The sequence below is a fragment of the Salvelinus fontinalis genome, chromosome 11 (assembly GCF_029448725.1).
Source record: "Salvelinus fontinalis isolate EN_2023a chromosome 11, ASM2944872v1, whole genome shotgun sequence".
In the NCBI taxonomy this organism is placed as follows: Eukaryota; Metazoa; Chordata; class Actinopteri; order Salmoniformes; family Salmonidae; genus Salvelinus; species Salvelinus fontinalis.
In genome coordinates this window covers 32,072,212-32,094,607 of record NC_074675.1, presented here as the reverse complement: position 1 = coordinate 32,094,607, position 22,396 = coordinate 32,072,212, and the positions used below count along the sequence as shown (strand labels likewise).

The 22,396-nt window shown below is 44.0% G+C and overlaps 1 protein-coding gene and 1 long non-coding RNA gene across 2 annotated transcripts in view; one reads left to right on the top strand and one right to left on the bottom strand.

Annotated features, from left to right (window-relative positions):
• Window positions 1–22,396, bottom strand: part of LOC129865543 (astrocytic phosphoprotein PEA-15) — a 59,525-nt gene that overhangs the window by 15,421 nt on the left and 21,708 nt on the right. The window lies entirely within an intron of this gene.
• Window positions 2,308–6,140, top strand: LOC129865545 (uncharacterized). Its single transcript, XR_008761392.1, has 2 exons — window positions 2,308–4,888; window positions 5,008–6,140. It is a non-coding gene; the product is annotated as an uncharacterized LOC129865545 (long non-coding RNA).

Genomic DNA, 22,396 nt, shown 5'->3' with positions numbered 1-22,396 from the left:
GCCATCCGTCTCCTCAGCGCCGTCTGAGCCATCCGTCTCCCCAGCGCCGTCTGAGCCATCCGTCTGTCCCGAGCCATTAGAGCCGCCCGTCTGTTCCGAGCCATCAGAGCCGATAGTCAGTCAGGAGCCGCTAGAGCCAGTCGTCAGTCAGGATCTGCCAGAGCCGCCAACCAGACAGGATCTGCCAGAGCCGCCAACCAGACAGGATCTGCCAGAGCCGTCAGTGAGCCATGAGCGTCCAGAGCCTTCAGCCAGCCATGAGCGTCCAGAGCCTTCAGTCAGCCCAGAGCGGCTATTTATTCAGAACTGCCCCTCAGTCCAGAGCTGTCTCTCTGTCCGGAGCTGCCTTTCAGTCCGGAGTTGCCCCTCTATCCTGAGCTACCTCTCTATCCTGAGCTACCTCTCTATCCTGAGCTACCTCTCTATCCTGAGCTACCTCTCTATCCTGATCTATCCCTCTGTCTTGAGCTATCCCTCTGTCCTGAGCTATCCCTCTGTCCCGGTGCTGCCCCTGTTGTCGATGTTACCAAAAGGATTTAGTGGGGGTAAGATGAGGGTGGACGTTCATAGGGGGAAATGGAAGCTGGGATTGACTATGGTGGGGTGGGGACCTCGCCCGGAGCCTGAGCCACCACCGTGGTCAGATGCCCACCCAGACCCTCCCCTAGACTTTGTGCTGGTGCGCCCGGAGTTCGCACCTTATGGGGGGGGTTATGTCACGTTCCTGACCTATTTCTGTTAGTTTGTTGTATGTGTTAGTTGGTCAGGACGTGAGTTTGGGTGGGCATTCTATGTTTTCTGTTTCTATGTTGGTTTATGGGTTGCCTGGTATGGCTCTTAATTAGAGGCAGGTGTTTGGCGTTCCTCTAATTAAGAGTCATATTTAGGTAGGTGTTTTCACAGTGTTCGTTGTCGGTGGTTGTCTCCTGTGTTTGTGTATGTCGTTGCGCCACACGGGACTGTTTTCGGTTTGTTTGTTTTTCGGTTTATGTAGTCTGTTCCTGTTTCATGCGTTCTTCGTTATATGTAAGTTCTTATGTTCAGGTGCGTCTACGTCGTTTGTTGTTTTGTTAGTGTATAATCGAGTTCGTGTTTTCTTTAATAAATATGTCTTCAAAGTCCGCTGCATATTGGTTCAATCCCTGCTCCTCCTCTTCTGATGAAGTGGAGGAGGAAAGCCGTTACACACCAATAATTACCTTTTGAGGACTAAATGAATATCTTGCAGGCATTTTCCGAGAAAAAGGCAATTCTTGGACAAAGGGTGAGACATTTTCACTAATTTGTAAATAAAGCCAGTTTGTTATTTAGAATGATTTACACTGCTCAAAAAAATAAAGGGAACTGTAACGGTAGTCCTCCTCCTCTTCTTCCGAAGAGGATGAGCATGGATTGAACCAAGGCGCAGCGTTGTGAAATTACATGATTTATTTAAGACACGACAAAACAACGAAGACAGAAAACGAACTATACTTGAATTAACTAACAAAATAACAAAACAAATGTGTAGACAGACCTGAACTATACGAACTTACATAAAACACGAAGAACGCACGAACAGGGAAAAATAGACTACACAAAAAGAACGATGTACAAACAAACCGAACAGTTGTCACGCCCTGGCCTTAGTATTCTTTGTTTTCTTTATTATTTTAGTTAGGTCAGGGTGTGACATGGGTAATTTATGTGGGTTTTGTAGTGTCTAGGGTGGTTGTAAGGTTTAGGGGGTTTATTTAGAGTAGTTGGGTTTATGTTTAGTATAGTTGTCTAGCTGTGTCTATGGTTGAGTGTAGGTGTTTAGGAAAGTCTATGGTTGCCTGAATTGGGTCTCAATTAGAGACAGCTGGTTATTGTTGTCTCTGATTGGGAGCCATATTTAAGGTAACCATAGGCTTTAGCTGTTTGTGGGGAATTGTCTATGTCGATGTTCTATGTTGCATGTATGCACTAGTTCATTCTTAGCTTCACGTTAGTCTGTTTGTTATTTTGTTAAAGTGGTTTCGTTTTGTGTTTGTTTTCTTCTTAATAAAAGAAGATGTTCTTTTCACGCGCTGCGCCTTGGTCCTCACTCTCTCCTATAGACGATCGTGACAACAGTCCCGTATGGTGCGACAAACACTGACACAGGAGACAACCACCCACAACGAACACTGTGAAACAACCTACCTAAATATGACTCTCAATTAGAGGAAACGCCAAACACCTGCCTCTAATTGAGAGCCATACCAGGCAACCCTTAAACCAACATAGAAACAGAAAACATAGAATGCCCACCAAACTCACGTCCTGACCAACTAACACATACAACAAACTAACAGAAATAGGTCAGGAACGTGACAGGAACAATTAAACAACACAATGTAACTCCAAGTCAATCACACTTCTGTGAAATCAAACTGTCCACTTAGGAAGCAACACTGATTGACAATAAATTTCACATGCTGTTGTGCAAATGGAATGCAAAAGGTGGAAATTATAGGCAATTAGCAAGACACCCCCAAAAAAGGAGTGATTCTGCAGGTGGTGACCACAGCCACTTCTCAGTTCCTATGCTTCCTGGCTGATGTTTTGGTCACTTTTGAATGCTGGCGGTGCTTTCACTCTAGGGGTAGCATGAGACGGAGTCTACAACCCACACAAGTGGCTCAGGTAGTGCAGCTCATCCAGGATGGCACATCAATGCAAGCTGTGGCAAGAAGGTTTGCTGTGTCTGTCAGCGTAGTGTCCAGAGCATGGAGGCGCTACCAGGAGACAGGCCAGTACATCAGGAGACGTGGAGGAGGCCGTAGGAGGGCAACAACCCAGCAGCAGGACCGCTACCTCCGCCTTTGTGCAATGAGGAACACTGCCAGAGCCCTGCAAAATGACCTCCAGCAGGCCACAAATGTGCCAAAAATGTTTTATATATATGTATATATATATATTTTAATGATCAGAACATTAACCATGTGTGTTCGCTTGTTTTGTACTGTTCTGTAGTTTCGACCCAATGATTTGTCTGACAAACAAAGAACTTTGCATCCTATAAGCCAGGGCATGGATCAAAGCTGGCGAGACATTCAATAATGTCATCTTCACAGACTAATCAACCGTGGCCCTTGAGCAATTTTCTCAAAATTGCTACAGAAAAAAAGGAAGAAGATCAAGCAAGCCGAGTCCCAAACATCCGCTCAAACTCCATGTGTGGGTGGCAATTTCTCGCCAGGGACCAGACCCATATTTGATTTTTGATGGTAAGTTTGGCTATTTACAAAGCAAAAGGTACATAAAATATTGTAGCCTACACCCCACGGACTGTTATGTGTTTGTCACGTTCCTGACCTGTTTTCTGTTGTTTTGTATGTGTGTGATGGTCAGGGCGTGAGTTTTGGGTGGGCAGTCTATGTTTTCTGTTTCTATGTTGGTTTTGGGTTGCCTGGTATGGCTCTTAATTAGAGGCAGGTGTTTTGCGTTTTCCTCTAATTGAGAGTCATATTAAGGTAGGTTGTTCTCACTGTTTGTTTGTGGGTGATTGTCGCTGTGTCTGTGTTTGTTGCACCACACGGTACTGTCTCGTCTCGTTCTTTCGGTCGTTCCTGTTCATGTGTTCTTCGTTTCATGTAAGTTCGTAGTTTAGGTCTGTCTAGTTCGTTTTGTTATTTTGTATATTTAGTCAAGTGTATTTCGTGTCTGTCTTCGTCTTACAATAAAGTATTATGTATTCATCACCCGCTGCGCCTTGGTCTACTAACTGTCCGAAAGACGACCGTTACAGAATCACCCACCAAACCCAGATCAAGCAGCGGGTTAACGGACAGCAACGACAGCAGCAGTGGGAAAAGGAGGATTGGACATGGGAAGAGATCCTGGACGGTAAAGGACCCTGGGCACAGCCAGAGGAGTGTCGCCGTTCCAAGGCGGAGCTGGAGGCATTTAAAGCGGAGAGGCGACGTTATGAGGCAGCACGGAAGCAAGGCTGGAAGCCCGCAAGTACTACCCAATTTTTTTTACATTTTATCCCCTTTTCTCCCCAATTTTCGTGGTATCCAATCGCTAGTAATTACTATCTTGTCTCATCGCTACAACTCCCGTACGGGCTCGGGAGAGACGAAGGTCGAAAGTCATGCGTCCTCCGAAGCACAACCCAACCAAGCCGCACTGCTTCTTTAACACAGCGCGCCTCCAACCCGGAAGCCAGCCGCACCAATGTGTCGGAGGAAACACCGTGCACCTGGCCCCCTTGGTTAGCACGCACTGCGCCCAGCCCGCCACAGGAGTCGCTGGAGCGCGATGAGACAAGGAAATCCCTACCGGCCAAACCCTCCCTTACCCGGACGACGCTAGCCCAATTGTGCGTCGCCCCGCGGACCTCCCGGTCGCGGCCGACTGCGACAGAGCCTGGGGGCGAACCCAGAGACTCTGGTGGCGCAGTTAGCTCTGCGATGCAGTGCTCTAGACCACTGCGCCACCCGGGAGGCCCCGTTATTTTGTATATTTAGTCAAGTGTATTTCGTGTCTGTCTTCGTCTTACAATAAAGTATTATGTATTCATCACCCGCTGCGCCTTGGTCTACTAACTGTCCGAAAGACGACCGTTACAGTGTTCCACAATAATTCACTCTTGCCTCCTTTTTCAGGTATCATGGCTCGAGATTTCTTTGTAATCAACAAGAGATATGCTGGACCCTATGTCAGAGAGGTGTTTCTGGGTACACATCTGTAGGATTTTAGCAGTATTTTGTTAGGTTTAGGCCTATTTACATGTATATTTCTATTATTGTACCTAATGTTGGCTGTTAGGCTAAATGTATTTTTTTTCATCTCCAATTGCAGACAATGACCCAAAACACATTGCCGCCCGGGTTTGCATTGCAGATGAGGGCATAAACAGGGTCAAGACGCCAGCGGAGTAAGTAGACCTTTATGTAGTAAAATGAAGGTTAAATAAAATCAATAAATCAAAGACCTACAACACCTACGGTAGGCCTACAGTATATCTAAAAATATTTTTTTCATCTCTACATGTAGGTCTCCTGATTTACAACGCATCACCGGGTGCAAACTACCTGCTCTCCATGACACCTACACCACCCGATGTCACAGGAAGGCCTTAAAGATCATCAAGGACAATAACCACCCGAGCCACTGCCTGTTCACCCCGCTTCCATCCAGAAGGCGAGGTCAGTACAGGTGCATCAAAGCAGGGACCGAGAGACTGAAAAACAGCTTCTATCTCAAGGCCGTCAGACTGTTGAACAGCGACCACTAACATTGAGTGGCTGCTGCCAACATACGGACTCAACTCCAGCCACTTTAACAATGTCATTTTTATTTTAAATTTTTAATCACTAGCCACTTTAAACAATGTCACTTCATATATTGTTTACATACCCTACATTACTCATCTCATATGTATATACTGTACTCGATACCATCTACTGCATCTTGCCTATGCCACTCTGTACCATCACTCATTCATATATTTTTATGTACATATTCTTCATTCCTTTACACTTGTGTGTATAAAGTAGTTGTTGTGAAATTGTTAGGTTAGATCACTCGTTGGTTATTACTGCATTGTCGGAACTAGAAGCACAAGCATTTCGCTACACTCGCATTAACATCTGCTAACCATGTGTATGTGACAAATCAAATTTGATTTGATTTAAACCCGATCGAACTTGTTTGGCATCAACTGAAAACATTCATCCGTAACTCTGCCAAGCCGACAAGCAAAGATGAACTGGTCAAGGCCATCAAGATGTTTTGGCTAGAGAAATTGACGATACAACAAATACATTGATCATCTCAGCAAGGTTTTACCTGTGATCGTGGAGCTGGGTGGAAGTGTGACTAAAATGTAGTTTATATAAACATCTGCATTTGAATGTCTTTTTTCTCGTTATTTTATTTTACTAACGAAAGCATAAAGATGTTGATGAAGAAATACTGTACTGCTGTTTTGAGTTACAAATGTAACACTTTAGAGTACTTAAGCATCGAATACATTTCGAGTTGAGGGATTTTCACACCAGTAGCCAGGTTCTAAAAAGTCTATTGTTCTGCTGTTTTCAAAATGCCTCCAGTTGTTCATCGCTACTGTAAATAAAAACACAGCATCTTGTTTATGTGTCACAATAAAGACGTTTGGGATTTACAAATGTGCACTTTTAATTATTAGTTATATTGTTTTAGTTGGAACGTGCAGACCTTTTTCTGTAAATGATTGTTTTATGTAGGATGCTACATTTTTGACCAGTTGCAATTGTAAGTAGGCCTAATAAAAAAAAAATCTACTTCTATTAGGCTGTTAAACCTCATAACCTACCTCAGCCAGTAAAGTTATTTTATATAGGTCTAGGCTCTGAAGAAATAGACTCCAATTAAGGCCATTTGTTGTTTGCAAAGTCAAATTAAAATGAAGATTATTGTTGAAATGAATTGCTCGACTGGTGTAGGTCTGTTGGTGTGTTGGTCTGTTGGTGTGTTGGAGTGCAACACTTGCATAACAAGTTAGCTATATTTTCAGCACCAGCCACTGTTCACCTCCTATTGATTGCGCTGCGGTTGCCACCAGTTGTTTTTTTAAATTCAACCTTTATTTAACTAGGCAAGTCAGGTAAGAACAAATTCTTATTTACAATGAAGGCCCTACCCCGGCCAAACCCGGATGATGCTGGGCCAATTGAGCGCTGCCCTATGGCACTCCCAATCACAGTCGGATGTGATACAGCCTGAATTCGAACCAGGGACTGTAGTAAAGCCTCTTGCACCGAGATGCAGTGCCTTAGACCGCTGCGCCACTATATATATATACTATATACAGTATATATATTTTTCAGGAACATTAACCGTGTGTAGGTAGATATGTGTGTAGGTAGATGTGGAAAGATAGATACAAATGATTTGTTGCAAGTTGGGGAAGAGGGGGGGGTTTCACACCTAGCTCAAGTTGGGGGGGGAGGGGGTTCACACCTAGCTCGTTTATTAGACAATTCTTTAGTAAAGGTTGAATAGTCTATTGTTCAGCTAATAGCCCATCCTGCTACGCTTGTGAAAAACTAATATTACTACTTATCCCACTTTCCACATGTTAAAGATTCCAATTGGTAAAGTGTTTTTAGCCACAATCCACCCCAACCCCAATTAATACATTTGTGTACAGTCGATAGCGTGCTGGACTTCGGGCTAGAGTGTTGAGGGTTCGAAACCCGCTCCCTGCTTGTTTCATTACATTATTATGCCTGGTCTCAGAGCAAATAGCCTGGATCGTTACTCCCGTCTCGTTCCTCTCTCTCTTCCACGCGTCGTTCAGCACACTTGTGGGCGTGCTGGCAGGAGGTACTGTTTTTTAATCTGTATATATGAATTACAAATCAGCCTTTACTTAAATCATGTTTCTAGTCTATTGTATCGTTACAATGTGTAATCATTGATGTCCCAGGAGCAGGAGTGGTAAACACTGTTGAAGTGTATAATTGTAATACGTATATACATGCAGACACAGCATCATTCAAATAGTGGAGTCTGATACACCTGGTATTGGATATGACTGGGGAAAAAACTTGCCAAGTAGCGATTTTCGTAAATTAACTTTATGACAAAAAAATATGCGCAATCGTTTGTCTCTACATTAACTAACATATTCCTCTCAATTGTAAATGTTTTGCTTCACTCGTTATGACTTTTGAACTACTTACATTTGCTTCCCCCGTAATGTTTTGTCAGCCATCTTTGCTGAAGAAAGTCACCAGGGAGCGGTGGCTCACGTCAAATTCGTCATTGGAATCACTCGATGTGATTGGTCATACAAAAACCTTGGGACCCAAATGCATAATGAGTGCTCTAATTCCCCGTTGTGGTGGTCTGGAGCAATGAAGCCGTGACGCTGGGTACATCTAAGTCCCGCGGTGTAAGCTCACAACTTTTAAAGGAGGAACCACTGTACCAGACAAGCTAAATTCCTTCTCTACTGGCTTTGAGGCAAGCAACACTGAAACATGCATGAGAGTACCAGCTGTTCTGAACGACAGTGAGATCTCCCTCTCCATAGCCAATGTGAGTGAGACCTTTAAACAGGTTAACATTCACAAGGTCGCGGGGCCAGACGTATTACCAGGATGTGTACTCAGATCAAGCGCTGACCAGCTGGCAAGTGTCTTCACTGACATTTTCAACCTCTCCCTGACCCAGTCTGTAATACATACATGTTTCAAGCAGAACACCATAGTCCCTGTGTCCAAGAACGCCAAGGTATCCTGTTTAAATTACTATCTGTAGCCTTGAAATGCTTTGAAAGGTTGGTCATGGCTCACATCAACACCATTATCCCAGACACACTGGAGCAACTCCAATTCACATACTGCCCCAACATATCCACAGATGATGCAATCTCTATTGCACTCCACACTGCCCTCTCTCACCTGGGCCAGAGAAACACCTATGTGAGAATGCTGTTCATTGACTATAGCTCAGTGTTCAACACCATATTTTTCCTCCAAGCTCATCACTAAGCTCAGGACCGTAGGACTGAACACCTCCCTCTGCAGCTGAATCCTGGACATCCTGACGGGCCACCCCCAGGTGGTGAGGGTAGGCAACAACACATCTGCCATGCTGACTCTCAACACGGGGGTTACTCAGGGGTGTGTGCTTAGTACCCGCCTGTACTCCCTGTTAACTAATGACTTCGGGGCCTCGCACAACGGCAACATCATCATTAAGTTTGCTGACGACATGACGTGCTTGGCCTGATAACAGACGACGATGAGAGTTAAATAAAGGATAAATAAAAAAATATTAAAAATATATTTGGCATGGGCCCTCAGATCCTCAAAAAGTTCTACAGCTGCACCATTGAGAGAATCTGGCTGCATCACCGCTTAGTATGGCAACTGCTTGGCATCCGACTGCAAGGCCCTACAGAGGGTAATACGTATGGCCCAGTACATCTCTGGGGCCGAGCTCCCTGCCATTCAGGACCTCTTTAGCAGGCAGTGTCAGAGGAAGGCCCTAAAGATTGTCAAAGACTCCAGCCACCCCAGTCATAGACTGTTTTCTCTGCTACCGCACGGCAAGCGGTACCGATGCACCAAGTCTGGAACCAACAGGACGCTAAACACCCCTAAGCCATAAGGCTGCTAAATAGTTAGTCCGGTAGCTATTGGTTAACTATTTAACTATCTGCATTGACCCTTTTTGCACTAACTATTTTGACTCATCTCATACGCTGCTGCTACTGTTTATTATCTATCTTGTTGCCTAGTCACGTTATACCTACGTACATATCTACCTCAATTACTTCGTACCCTTGCACATCCACGCTGTACTGGTACCCGTGTATTCATAGCTAAGTTATTGTTACTCATTGTGTATTTATTCCCTGTGTTATTATTTTTTTTATATTATTCCTCTTTTCTTTTCTCTATATTGTTGGGAAGGGCCCCGTAAGTAAGCATTTCACTGTAAGTCTACACCTGTTGTTTACGAAGCATGTGACAAATACAATTTGATTTGAATTAAGCATAGCATTGTCATATGAATGCATGCATGTGCCCACCCGCACACCAAATTAAGATGCGATCTCACCACAGGTGAAACACCACCATTCAGGGCACGCCATCCCCCTCTCCTATCCTCCTTTCCTCTCTTTCTCCACACTTCTTTTTTTAAATCTCTCCCACATCTATAGCCTCTGACACTCTCTACCTCCCTCACATTCTCCCTGCCTTCCAACCGCCTGTACTCTACTCCTCTCCTCCTTTCCTCCACTCCTACTCTGATCATCCCTCCCTCCCTCCCTCCCTCCCTCCCTCCCTCCCTCCCTCCCACCCACCCTGCCTTTCAACTGCCTTCCTGCTCAGCGACAGAGTTTAAAAGCTCCATCCAACCAGTCTTTAAAACCAATATGTTCCCCTTCCCTCCAAACCCATTTCCCCTACAGTGGGACTGTGTTCGGGGAATAAAGAAGGCGATAGGGAGAGAGAGAGAGAGCATTTGGCCATGCCAACTGCCGTGTAACCACTGAGCCAGTGTGTGTGCTGTCAGCTAGCATCAGTGTAGAAAGATTGTCGGCCGTAGGACGGGCATGCGTGGAGAAAAGAGAGGGATGAGAGAGAAAGAGACAAAGAGAGAGAGAGAGAGGGAGGAGTGAGAGAGACACACACAGAGAGAGAAAGAGAGGGAGAGAGGAGAAAAGGAAGAGGGAGAAGAGACAGCTAAAGAAAAGAGAGAGACTGGTCCCCCCTGAGTGTAAATACCGGCCAGCACATAGGCATGGGTAGAAGAGAGGAAGAGGGAGTTGAGGAGAAAGAGCGAGGCTGAAAGGAGAGATAGTGAACACTAATCTGGAGAGAGACGAAGCACAGCAAAGTGCCCGGGAATGTAGGCCACTGGCCCATTTCCTCATTCAAGGGAAATAATTGGCTATGTATGTATATTTATATATGTGTGTGTGTATAAATAGTTGTCTTATTTTTTAATATGTACAGTACATCGTTATTGTAACTATGATGGAGAAATTACAAGATTATGTTATAATGCTTTATTGCATGAAATGGTTGTTTTATTCAACAGAATAAGGGGTTGTTAGAACGCTCATCTGTGTGTGTTCTACTGAGGATGGGCCTTTGGAAGATTTACGATGTCTTTGAGTGATACCGCATTCCAGAGCATGAGTTAATGTTTCTGTTCTATAAGGTACCAGGGAGAGATGAACCCAGGGCCAGACCTTGGTCTCTACACAAAGAGAACTGTTTTTACAACCAGCAGATACTGTCTGCTGTATCTTTCATACAATTCTTAACCTTGGGACCCATTCCATACATCTGTTGTTTGTCATGTAGCCTGAAGGGGGTGCATGTTGGCTATAAGAGACCTTTGTACTTTTGTCTCAGGGCTCTGATTCGTTGACCAGCCATCATTAACTTAGAGCACTCAATCGATTCACTTTATATGTGTGTGTTTGTGTCCCTTATATGTGTCCCTTATTAATAAGTGAATAAATATTTAGTTTAAGTATAACTCTGACTTGTGTGCTAAGTTTGTCTCTCCTCACTTGATAGTAAAGAAATTAACCACCACATAATGATTATGTTTTTCTCTCTCTACCTCCTACTGTGTCTCTTTTTTTCTCTCTCTACCCCCTTCTGTCTAGGTATCTCTTCTCTCTCTCTAACTTTCCTTCCCCCCCCCCCCCCTCTCGCTGTCTCTGTCCTCTTCACCGTTTCCTTTCCTTGACCCTTTCTGTTCCTTCCTCCTTCCTCTCCCCTTCATAACATTGTCTGGTGATGTGATCTTTGTATCGTACACACAAACAAAAGGAAACACAAAGGATGCGTCCCAAATGGCACCCTATTCCCTTTATAGACCAGCATCAAAAGTAGTGCCCTAAGTAGGGAATGGGGTGCCACTTGAGACGCAGGCAAAGACAGCTGGCCTTCTGATAATCTAACCTCCCATAGGGCCTTGACAATGTCTAAATGTGCCTTTCCTCTCTGAACAGAATGAGAGTGAGGGCACGCGCACGCACACACGCAGACACTTTGCAACAAAGTTATACGATTAGAAGTAATCAACTGCCTCTCTCTCCCCTGTGAGTTATACCATTCTTCCAAAGGAGAAGATAAAATGTGTGTGTGTGTGTGTGTGTGTGTATGCAGTGCTCCATTTGTGTGTGTGTCTGTGTGTGTGTGTGTGTGTGTGTGTGAGTTACATAAATTGGGAGGCCTCCACTGCTGCTCTTTGAAGAGTGAGTTTCTGGAGAACGCCCCATCTGGTATTAGCTACTGCTGCTGCATTCCACACCAGTGTCTCAGTGGAGAAACACACACACACTCACCAGCAAAGGCTGCCGAGGGGAGGATGACTTATAATGATGGCTGGAACAGACCAAATGGAATGGCAACAAACACATGGAAACCACATGTTTGATGTACAGTCGTGGCCAAAAGTTTTGAGAATGACGCAAATATGAATTTTCACAAAGTCTGCTGCCTCAGTTTGTATGATGGCAATTTGGATATACTCCAGAATGTTATGAAGAGTGATCAGATGAATTGCAATTAATTGCAAAGTCCCTCTTTGCCATGCAAATTAACTGAATCTCCCAAAAAACATTTCCACTGCATTTCAGCCCTGCCACAAAAGGACCAGCTGACATCATGTCAGTGATTCTCTTGTTAACACAGGTGTGAGTGTTGATGAGGACAAGACTGGAGATCACTCTGTCATGCTGATTGAGTTTGAATAACAGACTGGAAGCTTCAAAAGGAGGGTGGTGCTTAGAATCATTGTTCTTCCTCTGTCAACCATGGTTACCTGCAAGGAAACACGTGCCGTCATCATTACTTTGCACAAAAGGGCTTCACAGGCAAGGATATTGCTGCCAGTAAGATTGCACCTAAATCAACCCTTTACCGGATCATCAAGAACTTCAAGGAGAGCGGATCAATTGTTGAGAAGAAGGCTTCAGGGCGCCCAAGAAAGTCCAGCAAGCGCCAGGACTGTCTCCTAAAGTTGATTCAGCTGCAGGATCGGGGCACCACCAGTACAGGGATTGGACTGCTGAGGACTGGGGTAAAGTCACTTTCTCTGATGAATCACCTTTCCGATTGTTTGGGGAATCCGAGAAGACAATCCGAGAAGACAAGATGAGCGCTACCATCAGTCCTGTGTCATGCCAACAGTAAAGCATCCTGAGACCATTCATGTGTGGGGTTGCTTCTCAGCCAAGGGAGTGGGCTCACTCACAATTTTGCCTAAGAACACAGCCATGAATAAAGAATGGTACCAACACATCCTCCGAGAGCATCTTCTCCCAGCCATCCAGGAACAGTTTGGTGACGAACAATGCCTTTTCCAGCATGATGGAGCACCTTGCCATAAGGCCAGTGATAACTAAGTGGCTCGGGGAACAAAACATCGATATTTTGGGTCTATGGCCAGGAAACTCCCCAGACCTTAATCCCATTGAGAACTTGTGGTCAATCCTCAAGGTGGACAAACAAAACCCCACAAATTCTGACAAACTCCAAGCATTGATTATGCAAGAATGGGCTGCCTTCAGTCAGGATGTGGCCCAGAAGTTAATTGACAGCATGCCAGGGTGGATTGCAGAGGTCTTGAAAAAGAACGGTCAACACTGAAAATATTGACTCTTTGCATCAACTTCATGAAATTATCAATAAAATCCTTTGACACTTATGAAATGCTTGTAATTATACTTCAGTATTCCATAGTAACATCTGACAAAAATATCTAAAGACACTGAAGCAGTAAACTTTGTGGAAATTAATAGTTGTGTCATTCTCAAAACTTTTGGCCACGACTGTATTTGATACCATTCCACCTATTCCGCTCCAGCCATTACCGTGAGCCCGTCCTCCCCAATTAAGGTGCCACCAACCTTCTGTGACATACACACACACACACACACAAACACACACACACACACACTAATAAACACAGACGCACACACACATGATCAACCTAATTACTAACAGACACTTCAACCCAGTAGTCAGCACAGTATCTCAGAATCGTCAATCTCAATTCATGGTCTATCTACAGCACCAGTCAAAAGTTTGGACACACCTACTCATTCAAGGGTTTTTCTTTATTTTTTATATTTTCTACATTGTAGAATAACAGTGAAGACATAATAACACATATGTAATCATGTAGTAACCAAAAAAGTGATAAACAAATCAACATTTATTTTATATTTGAGATTCTTCAAAGTAGCCACCCTTTGCCTTGAGGACAGCTTTGCCCACTCTTGGCATTCTCTCAACCAGCTTCATGAGGTAGTCACCTGGAATGCATTTCAATTAACAGGTGTGCCTTGTTAAAATGTAATTTGTGGAATTTCTTTCCTTAATGCGTTTGAGCCAATCGGTTGTGTTGTGACAAGGTAGGGGTGGTATAAAGAAGATAGCCCTATTTCATAAAAGTCCATATTATGGCAAGAACAGCTCAAATTAGCGAAGAGAAATGACAGTCCATCATTACTTTAGGACATGAAGGTCAGTCAGTCCGAAAAATGTCAAGAACTTTGAAAGTATCTTCAAGTGCAGTCGCAAAAACCATCAATCGCTATGATGAAACTGGCTCTCATGAGGACCGCCACAGGAAAAGAAGACCCAGAGTTACCAGCCTCAGAAATCGGCAATTAGCTGCACCTCAGATTGCAGCCCAAATAAGTAACAGGCACACCTCAAAATCAACTGTTCAGAGGAGACTGCGTGAATCAGGCCTTAATGATCGAAATGCTGCAAAGAAACCACCACTAAAGGACACCAATTATAAGAAGAGACTTGCTTGGGCCAAAAAACACGAGCAATGGACATTAGACCGGTGGAAATCGGTCCTTTCGTCTGATGAGTCCAAATGTGAGATTTCTGGTTCCTACCGCGGTGTCTTTGTGAGACACAGAGTAGTTGAACGGATGATCTCCGCATGTGTGGTTCCCACTGTGAAGCATGGATGAGGCGGTGTGATGTGTGGGGATGCTTTGCTGGTGACACTGTCGGTGATATATTTAGAATTCAAGGCACACTTAACCAGCATGGCTACCACAGCATTCTGCAGCGATATGTCATCCCATCTGGTTTGTGCTTAGTGGGACTATCATTTGTTTTTCAACAAGACAATGACCCAACACACCAGGCTGTGTAAGGTCTATTTGACCAAGAAGGAGAGTGATGGAGTGCTGCATCAGATGACCTGCCCTCAGCAATCACCAGACCTCAACCCAATTGAGATGGTTTGGGATGAGTTGGACCGCAGAGTGAAGGAAAAGCAGCCAACAAGTGCTCAGCATATGTGGGAACTCCTTCAAACCTGTTGGAAAACATTCCAGGTGACTACCTCCTAAAGCTGGTTGAGAGAATGCAAAGAGTGTGCAACGCTGTCATCAAGGCAACACTTTTTTGGTTACTACATGATTCCATATGTGTTATTTCATAGTTTTGATGTCTTCACTATTATTCTACAATGTAGAAAATATTAAAAGTAAATAAAAACCCTTGACTGAGTAGGTGTGTCCAAAGTTTTGACTGGTACTGTATATTTCTGAATCCATACAGACTATCCACAGCAGGATGTGTAAGACTGTGAGCAAAGTGTCTGTGTATGTGTGTGTGTGTGTGTGTGTGTCTGTGGGTGGGTGGGTGTGTGGGTGTGTCGGGCATACTGATGCCCACGGCCGGCTGGCACAGCAGAGCGGTAGCTGTTGTATAAGACAAGGGATCAAAGGTCAAACAGAAACCATGGGAGAAATCCAACAAACTAGCTTTCTCCTCACACACGCACACACAGAGATGGGAGGGAGTAAGAGGGAGAGAGAAAGCGAGAGAGGAAGGGAGAGGCAGAGGACGAGAGAACAATTTAAATCGGAGGAGGCTGGTGGGAGGAGCTATAGGAGGACAGGCTCTTTGTAATGGCTGCAATGGATATTTGGAACGGAGTCAAACATGTGGTTTCCAGATGTGTGATGTGTTTGATACCGTCCTCCAATAGCTCCTCCCACCAGACTCCTCTGATGTACTTCGCATGCAGTAGTACACCAACACACAGTGCTGTGTTTCCTTCCTTTTGCAGATAACTACCCCTCTGAGTACAACAATGAGATCCTTGTTATCCCTCTCTTTCCTTCCTCATTTCCTTCCTTTAGCCCGCCTGCCCCCTCCCCCTCCCCCCTTCCTTTCCTTACTCCTATACCCTCTTTGTAACTCCCACCACCTTTCTCTTCTTCCTCCGCCCTCTCTCATCTCCCTCTCTTTCTCTCTCACCCTCTCTCCATTTCTCTCTCTTTCTCTCTCTCTCTCTCTCTCTCTCTCTCTCTCCACATTCCCTTCCTTATGTTTATTACCTTTCCAAAGGTTTCATTGGGCTTACGGCGTCAAGCCTGGTTGTCGTGGTAACCCAGCTGTGAGTAACCAACACTTCCTGGCCGGTTGTCGGGAGCAGCGTTTGGAAAAAAACAGCAGCTGGATTCACCATCTGATTCACCATCTGTATTAATAAGAAGCAACTCATCTTTTCAGTTCACCAGTCTCTGTCTCTCTCTCTCCCTCGCTATCTGTCTCTCCGTCTCTCTCTGTCTTCATGCCTCCCTCGCTCTCCCTTTCTCTCTTTCTCGCCCTCTCTCCTCTACCCCTCCTCTCGCCAAACCTCTATCTCTTTCTCCCTCTCTCTCCCTTTCTCTCTTTAACTCCCTTTCTCCTCTATCCCTCCTCTCTCTCCATTTCTTTCTCCCTCTGTATTTGTGTACTTCTCTTTTGCGGGCTCCGCCTGGTTTAATATAAATGGCAATAGCCTTACTGTATGTAGCCTTAGGCTGTATTCCTTAGGCTGTATTCCAAACAGTACTGTAAAGGGAATAGGGTGCTATTTGGGATGCACACTCAGCCTCCAGACCAGATGGTCAGAGAGAGAGAGAGAGAGACAGGGGGGGAGAGAGAGAGAGTGAGAGAGAGATAGACAGGGGGGGAGAGAGAGGGAGAGAGAGTGATAGACAGGGGGAGAGAAAGAGAGACAAAGAGGGGGGAGAGAGAGAGTGATAGACAGGGGGAGAGAAAGAGAGACAAAGAGGGGGGAGAGAGAGAGTGATAGACAGGGGGAGAGAGTGAAATAGAAAGAGAGAGTGATAGACAGGGGGAGAGAGAGAGCGAGAGAGAGAGGGTGAGAGAAAGAGAGACAAAGAGGGGGAAGAGAGAGAGAGAGAACACTGCCAAATATCAGTATCAGAGGGCAGAAGGGGAGCGTACATTTGAGATTAAAAGAGAGAGGGAGGGATAGAATGACAGGGGGATGGAGGGATGGGGTAAATAGGTTAGTGGAAAACGGCCAAGGGGTGAACAGTTCACACTGACAATACAGGGGCCATTCCACCGAATTGGTGCCTTTTCCGTCTCCAGGACATTACATGCATAAATATGCATGAAAAGTATCTGTATAATACATTATATTATCAAGCAAGGTGTCCTGCACTTTGTCCTAATTGCAATTTGAAGATACTGTACATCATGTATAACCTTAATAAAAACTACCTAGACCACTGACAAAATAGGATTTTAACCCGTCCCCACTACACTTCACCATGAAATATAATGATTAGAATCCTTCAGAAATCTTTTTTTATTTTGAATTATTGTGTGACTCTATTTCCAATTTAGACATAAAATACATTTTCTCATCGGAAATTCATAATATGTTAGTTAAAATACACATTTTAGTCGTGTCCCCAGGTTTTCACTCAGTCCTGTTACCCTGACACATTCCCCCCTCTAAAAATGTGGGACATTCCACAAGTCACATGATCAACAGGAAGTAGCATCATTTGAGTCGCCTGAAGGCCATGGGAAGACCAAAAGTAAGTTCTCTCACTCTTTTTTCTGTATTATATTTTATCATATTGTAAGTATGACTGAGAATGTCAATATAAATTATTTCTTAGATGTTATTATGTTTTGTTTTTTTAAGATAGTTTTGGTAAACCACTTGAAGGTGATAAATGTTCTCATGCTATTAGCATTGATGCCACGTGGATACATTTCATGTATTGCTAATGCTATGCTGAAAACTCAGTCCTGTTACTCATATGAAGTGTAACAGGACTGAATACGAGTAACAGGAGTGAGAAGTTTGAATGAAATAGCCATTTTAAATGTGTATCTGGTATATACATTGATTAATACTATTCCTTTGATTTTAAGTTTTACAGTTGGAATTACTGAAAGTGTTTTCTGTTTTACAATGTCAACACATTACTTACAGGGAGCCGGCCAATTAAGTGCTGCAGAGAAGCAGCGACGCTATCGCGCTCGACGCGATGCCGACACAGAAAGGAGAAAGAGAGATACTTAAAAAAGGAACAGCAGAAATACAGGGAGGACATAGCATCAGGCAGAACGAAAACAGCCAATAACATTAGTAAGAGGGAAAAGCGCAGAAGTCGCAAAAAGTGGCGAGAGACTTACTACAGGATCAAGTGCAGGAAAGTAGTCCTAAAGCACCTCACCACACCTCCAGATAGCCCCCAGCTTTCACCAGACAGAGCTGTTAAGCACTTCTAGGTCAGGAGGAGAGTTAGCGCTAGCGCCAGACTAGAGACTGTTTCTTAGAAAAGGCACGTTTTTGTTCATTCATTTATTGCAGTTCTATATGAAATGCAAACAGGACATACAATTGCAAGTGAATGTTGCGTTTTATATGCAGAAAATAGTATTTTCAAGATAACATTAGGTACTGGTAGTCAATGTAGAGATGATCCGCTTTTTGTATTTGTTGCCTGTCTTGCCTTTTGTAGAGGAAGATGGAGAACCCATACTGTGCAGAGGCAGGAGCCAGACACATGCTGCAGGGGGAGGAGCGATACTCACACCTTCTCTCTCTCTCTCTCTCTCTCTCTCTCTCTCTCTCCACAACACACACACACACACAAGCACACGCTCACATACATGCACACACGCTCATGCAAAAGCACGCACACACAATTGCTACTGGTTTTATGTTGCTATTTAGACTAAGATATTTTTTTGCCAAATATAATGACCTCTGTTTTATCTTTGTTTAATTGAAGGAAATTCTGTGACATCCAGTTATTCTCACACACACACAAGCACTCATTCCTGTTACTCAGGGCTCATTCCTGTTACTCAGCGCTCATTCCTGTTACTCAGCGCTCATTCCTGTTACTCAGCGCTCATTCCTGTTACTCAGCGCTCATTCCTGTTACTCAGCGCTCATTCCTGTTACTCAGCGCTCATTCCTGTTACTCAGGGCTCATTCCTGTTACTCAGCGCTCATTCCTGTTACTCAGGGCTCATTCCTGTTACTCAGCGCTCATTCCTGTTACTCAGGGCTCATTCCTGTTACTCAGCGCTCATTCCTGTTACTCAGGGCTCATTCCTGTTACTCAGCGCTCATTCCTGTTACTCAGCGCTCATTCCTGTTACTCAGCGCTCATTCCTGTTACTCAGGGCTCATTCCTGTTACTCGGCGCTCATTCCTGTTACTCGGCGCTCATTCCTGTTACTCAGCGCTCATTCCTGTTACTCAGCGCTCATTCCTGTTACTCAGTGCTCATTCCTGTTACTCAGGGCTCATTCCTGTTACTCAGCGCTCATTCCTGTTACTCAGGGCTCATTCCTGTTACTCAGCGCTCATTCCTGTTACTCAGGGCTCATTCCTGTTACTCAGCGCTCATTCCTGTTACTCAGCGCTCATTCCTGTTACTCAGCGCTCATTCCTGTTACTCAGCGCTCATTCCTGTTACTCAGCGCTCATTCCTGTTACTCAGGGCTCATTCCTGTTACTCAGCGCTCATTCCTGTTACTCAGGGCTCATTCCTGTTACTCAGCGCTCATTCCTGTTACTCAGGGCTCATTCCTGTTACTCAGCGCTCATTCCTGTTACTCAGGGCTCATTCCTGTTACTCAGCGCTCATTCCTGTTACTCGGCGCTCATTCCTGTTACTCAGCGCTCATTCCTGTTACTCAGGGCTCATTCCTGTTACTCGGCGCTCATTCCTGTTACTCGGCGCTCATTCCTGTTACTCAGCGCTCATTCCTGTTACTCAGCGCTCATTCCTGTTACTCAGGGCTCATTCCTGTTACTCAGCGCTCATTCCTGTTACTCAGGGCTCATTCCTGTTACTCAGCGCTCATTCCTGTTACTCAGGGCTCATTCCTGTTACTCAGCGCTCATTCCTGTTACTCAGCGCTCATTCCTGTTACTCAGCGCTCATTCCTGTTACTCAGGGCTCATTCCTGTTACTCAGCGCTCATTCCTGTTACTCGGCGCTCATTCCTGTTACTCAGCGCTCATTCCTGTTACTCAGCGCTCATTCCTGTTACTCAGCGCTCATTCCTGTTACTCAGCGCTCATTCCTGTGACCCAATGTTCATACCTATTATTTAATTGTTTTTTATACAAAATAATAAAGATAAACCACTTATTTTTCAATTATGTTTGGCCCATCATTTAAACAATTGTTTGATAAGTCACATGATAGATGTTTGATCAAATTTAGGTTGGGGTCTCCCTTTAAAAAAAAATGGCTTTGTATTTTAAAAAGAAATACATTTCACCTGCATAGGTTGACTTTTTAGCTACATATATATATTTTTTGAACACGTAACCAATTTTTTCTTTAAAATACCCACTTTATTGATGGGAAAAACTAATTAAACTAGTCGGCATGACTTTTAATTGATATTTAAACAGTTGTAAGAGGTTTGGTAACAGGACTGAGAAAAATGCAACCATCTTCCATTTAGAAAGATTGTGACAAATTAATAACATTGCCTGACAGCGACCATTAAACATTTTGAATAGCTAAACATGTGTGCTATTAGATACAGTGCTGAAAAAAGATAAAGAACGAAGTTTAATTTTGAAAAGTTATAACATGCAAATGGCACCGATTCGGCGGAATGGCCCACAGACACACAAGAGTCTCTTTGTGTCCCAAATTGCATCATATTCCCTATGTAGAGCACTACTCTTGACCAGGGCCCATAGTAGTACACTATATAGGGATTACAAACACACGCACATTTTAAGGAGACGAATAGCCAGGTCTTCAGTAATTCTTTAATCCTCAAAATAATCCCGTGTTCGGAGGGCTGAACAACCACATAAGTAGTCTTCCGCACCTGGTAAACACTCAAATTAGAAGTCATTAAGAACCGCTTACTAGCCGTAAGCCACTAATGTTTGCGGTAGCATTAGCGGCTAACATGAGCAGATAGCATCAGGAGGATTATGAATAGTTGCAAATTAGCAGCAAAAAGTGCAGGTTAGTATTAGCTAGCGTCATAAATTGCATGGATTCCTAGCATTTAGACTCTGACTGAAGGCATAGCATATATACTGTACGGTGGAATTTGTTTGAAGGATTGTGTTTTGTGTAGTGCATGCACAATAGCCTCCTTCTAACAAAGAATCATGCTGACTTTCACTTGCATTGTGAGGGATGAGCATTGAGCTATAGCATCACTTCCAAATCAAAAGCACCTGTTGAATGCACATAGGCTAATTATCTAGTAATTATCTTATTGTTTTCTCATGATTTGGTTGGGTCTAATTGTGTTGCTGTCCTGGGGCTCTGTGAGGTCTCTCACTTTCTCCCCCTTGTCTCTCTCTCTCCCCCCTTTGCCCCCCCCCCCCCATTGCCTCTCTCTCTCTCTCCCCCCCTCTTGTCTCTCTCTCTCTGTCTCTACCCCCACCCCCTCTCTGTTTATCTGTCCTAGATGACAATGTATTGCATCAGGCAGAGACTGTCTGGAGGAAGAAGAAAAAAACACCATACACATCACTTCTATCCCATAATTCACTGCAACAAATGTCATATTTTTGTGACCAACTTTTTATTTATACTGAACAAAAATATAAACGCAACATGCAACAATTTCATTGCTTTTACTGAGTTACAGTTCATATGAGGAAATCAGTCAATTGAAATAAATAAATGAGGCCCTAATCTATGGATTTCACATGACTGGGAATACAGATATGTATCTGTTGATCACAGATACCTTAAAAAAATGGGCCTCAGGATCTCATCACGGTATTTTTGTGCATTCAAATTGCCATTGATAAAATGCAATTGTGTTCATTGTCCGTAGCTTATACCGGCCCATACCATAACCCCACCGCCACCATGGGGCACTCTGTTCACAATGTTGACATCAGCAAACCGCCCAGTCTGCGGTTGTGAGGCTGGTTGGACATACTGCCAAATTCTCTAAAATGACATTGGAGGCATGTTATATTAGGGAAATTAACATTAAATTATCTGGCAACAGCTCCGGTGGACATTCTTGCAGTCAGTATGCCAATTGCACGCTTCCTCAAAATTTAAGACATATGTGGCATTGTGTTATGTGACAAAACTGCACATTTCAGAGTAGCCTTTTATTGTCCACAGTACAAGGTGCACCTGTGTAATGATCATGCTGTTTAATCAGCTTCTTGATATGCCACACCTGTCAGGTGGATGGATTATCTTGGCAAAGGAGAAATACTCAGTAACAGGGATGTAAAACATATTTGTGCACAGTAATAATGTGGCAGAATATGTGTGATGGAAGACTAGTATTTTTATCATTATAATTTTTATGTGAAGTATGTATGTGTGTGTGTGTGTGTGTGTGTGTGTGTGTGTGTGTGTGTGTGTGTGTGTGTGTGTGTGTGTGTGTGTGTGTGTCTGTCTGCGTGTCTGTGTTTGTGACTGTGAATGTTGGTTGACATACATGGAATGGAGTACTATAGTGCTGTAGTATGAAATCTAATCAAAATGTATTTCAGTATTATAATGCCTTATTAGTGGCTCTGCGTTGAGCCAGATAAAAATATCCTTCTGCCTCTGGGTGCAGGGAAAGGGAGAGAGACAAACAGAGAGAGGGAGGTG